The sequence below is a fragment of the Canis lupus genome, chromosome 33, assembly GCF_048164855.1.
Source record: "Canis lupus baileyi chromosome 33, mCanLup2.hap1, whole genome shotgun sequence".
In the NCBI taxonomy this organism is placed as follows: Eukaryota; Metazoa; Chordata; class Mammalia; order Carnivora; family Canidae; genus Canis; species Canis lupus.
Window position 1 is genome coordinate 236,906 of NC_132870.1, and position 3,500 is coordinate 240,405.

The window sequence follows — 3,500 nt, forward strand, 5'->3', positions numbered from 1 at the left end:
CATGATCTCATGGGTTGTGGGACTGAGCTCCAAAGTCAGGCTCAGAGTGAGGGGTGGGGGGAGGGTGGTTCCCTCCCTCTGCCCCTCCTCTCACCTATACTTTCTCTCTTTCTCTCAAATAAATAGATAAATCTAAAAAAAAGCAAAATTGAAAATTTTTATGCACTTTCTACTCAGTTGGGAAAAATATTTGTTCACAAAATGATCACTTACTTACCAAGTTAACAGTAAGAAACTTTGATAAACTATTTTTCTTTACTTCTCTTACGATAGTAATTAAATTCCCATATTGAACTTACAAAATAACAATGACATCACAGTTTATAACCAAATTGTTTAAAAATTAAATTTTAGTAGTACCAAATACAATATTTCAAAAATCCTTTTAATGATTATGCAGTGTAAATGGAGTGTAACCTGAATTTTGTGTTTAGAATTCTTTGATATCTCATTATCTGACATTTTTTTGGCTAAGAGCAATACTAGTAATGACTGATGAAGGACCAGCAATCATTCCACTACATATTTTGGTATAGAAAAAAACTTCAGTTCAAATACAGATAGATTTTAATTCACAAGTCTTGATTGTCATGGAATATAAAAACTAAACAGGGCAACCCGGTGGCTCAGCAGTTTAGCGCCGCCTTCAGCCCAGAGCATGATCCTGCTGGAGACCCGGGATCGAGTCCCACCTTGGGCTCCCTGAGTGGAGCCTGCTTCTCCCTCTGCCTGTGTCTCTGCCTCTCTTTCTCTCTCTCTGTGTCTCTCATTAATAAATAAATCAAATCTTAAAAAAAAAAAACACACACACTGATAACTCCACGGGGACACTTGGGTGGCTCAGTGGTTGAGTGTTCGCCTCTGGCTCAGGGCATGATCCTAGACTCCGGGGACTGAGTCCCACATCTGGCTCCCTGCATGCATCTTGCTTCTCCCTCTGCCTGTGTCTCCATAAATAAATAAAAATCTTTTAAAATTTTTTAAAAAATAGAAAAGAGATTTCCTTAGCTTGCTACCATAGCTCCAAATGGTCCCCTTCCTAGGTCCACCTCTCATCTCTGTTTTTCCACCCGTAAAATCAGCTGTTGGATAGTCCCAGTTATGGAATACAAGGGGGGAAAAAAAAGGATGCCGGGATGGCTCAGTGGTTAAACTCTGCTTTGGGCTCAGGGTGTGATCCTGGAGTTCAGGGATCAAGTTCCACATCAGGCTCCCCAGAGGGAGCCTGCTTCTCCCTCTGCTTGTGTCTTTGCCTCTCTCTCTGTGTCTCTCATGAATACATAAATAAAATCTTAAAAACAATACAAACAAACAAAACCAACTCCATGGGGCATGTGGGTAGCTCAGTCAGTTAAGCATCTACCTTTGCTTTGGGTCATGATCCCAGAGTCTTGGGACTGAGTCCCACATTGGGCTCCCTGCTCAGCAGAGAGCCTGCTGCTCTATCTCTGCTGCAACCCCTGCTTGAGCTCTCTCTCTGTCAAACAAATAAATAAAATCCTAAAAAAAAAAAAAAAAAAGGCCAGGGAAGGCTGGGTGGCTCAGTGGTTGAGGATCTGCCTTCAGCTCAGGGAGTGATCCTGGGATCCCGCATCTGGCTCTTTGCAGGGAGCCTGCTTCTCCCTCTAACTAGGTCTCTGCCTCTGTGTGTGTGTGTCTTTTGTGAATAAATAAATAAAATCTTTAAAAAAAAGGCTAATAAACAACTCCAAAGTTAAATTTACTTAAGTCTGATTTTGAAATTAAATTCCAGAAGCAAAGAATAAAAAATATTTATCCTAATCCCAATATGGTTCTAAAAGTTTTGGGAGAAAAAAAATAATCTTTCAGTAACTATATATTCAAATGATGATTCATAGCTGATTTTTTTAGCCTAAAAATATAAAAATACTCATTCATAAAACATAGAAAGTCATCTGTCCATTATTTGTGTCCTTATGGCAATCTAAAACTAATTTACCCAGATTGTGAATTGTGATGTTTTATTTGCTTCCCTATTAGTACACTGATAACAAAGACAAAACAAATACGCTTTTTGTTCTAGCAAACTGATAATCCAGTGTGTATACATTTTCATCAGTTTACCTTAATAATTTAGGGTTTTATTATATATATATATATATATATATATATATGCATAGATATACATGGAAGATCAGAATTATTTCATGTTTGAAATAGCTTTGATAGTAGGTTCTATAAACTGTTTACAGAGCAGTGTCCACAATGTTAACTTTGCACATATTTGACATACTAACTTCCATTTGACATTTTTAACTATTTTAAATAAAATGTCTGTTTGAAAAAGAAATCCTCGATGTAATTCTATCTTGGCTTTCCTGGACTTTTTTCCCCGTCCATTAAGACAGCATATTTCATTAAGGATTAGACTTTAGGTTTACCGTGCCAAGAACAAAAATAGCTGGACCCTATAACCTGGATCGTTTTTAAACATTTTGCAGTTGGTGTCCTCAATATTTGAAAATGCAAAGTGAACAAAACTTAAGCATGTCTAAGATATTCTGAAGCATATCTGACAAGCTGACATTAAGCAGGTTGGCCACTCCAAGCTTATTCTGGAAACCAACTACACATTCAGCCACAGGACATGGAACACGCCTGTTTTCTCAAGCGGCGCTGCCCACGAATACCTTGGAAGTATCGCAGCTTCAAAAGCCACTGGTTTCCTGAAAGTTACGCATAAACTACAATCTTTCATGCCTTCTACTCCTGTCTGTAATAAAGGGTAATAAAACCTAAAAAAAAATGCCTTGCCAATTGGCAATGCGGTATTTCTGGACGTGTGCCATGTAAGCATATGGTTCTAATACCAACAATCATATAATAAAAATAATGCTAATACTGTATTTTGTTAAACACAAACACTGAAACCTATCACAGATCAAAGAACGAAATAGTCGAAGCTTCTTAAAAATATACCTACTGTTTCTTTAAAAACCTCTCACCTCGGAAGGCCCAAAGATCGTCAACTTGGAAACAAACGTGAGGCGAAATGCATCTGTCTCGCAGGTGTAAAAAACGCTGGCCGGCCAACTAGCGACCCCGGAGCGGTGCGGTTCCTTTAGTGGACACGGTCGCGGGTCCCAGGCGGAGCAGGCAGGGAGGCAGATCGGCCTCCGCCCGCCGCAGGCTCCCACTCAGGGCCGCGGGCCGCATGCTGCAGTCGCCTAGGCAACGCCCTCACTCGGCCCAATGCTGGGTACAGTCTCCAGAGAGACAGCCCAGGTCCGAACGCGTCCGCGGCAGGCACAACACGCCGGTCAGGGCCAAGGCCTGCAGCGAAAGGAGCTGCGTGCGAGGACACCTGCGCCCGGCTCGCAAGGTGCGCAGGCCCCGGCGTCTGTGAACCTGCGCGGCTCCGGCCGGCGCTGGGCGCAGGCGTCGGCCCCCGAGCGGCAAGGGGGCGGTCCTCCCTGCCAGGCCCCGCCCAGCTGCGCCACGCCTCCCGGGTTCTGATTGGCCGGCCCTGTCGTCACGAG

At 42.6% G+C, this 3,500-nt stretch overlaps 1 protein-coding gene across 4 annotated transcripts in view; it reads right to left on the minus strand.

Moving 5' to 3' along the window:
• The window catches only part of CDKL2 (cyclin dependent kinase like 2), a 48,752-nt gene extending 45,317 nt beyond the window's left edge, over positions 1–3,435 (minus strand). For all 4 annotated transcript variants that reach the window (XR_012023413.1, XR_012023414.1, XM_072810625.1 and 1 more), the window contains exon 1: positions 2,967–3,435. The gene's annotated coding sequence lies outside the window, so the exon portion shown is untranslated. The remainder of the gene's footprint in view (positions 1–2,966) is intronic.
• Between the last annotated feature and the right edge of the window lie 65 nt (positions 3,436–3,500).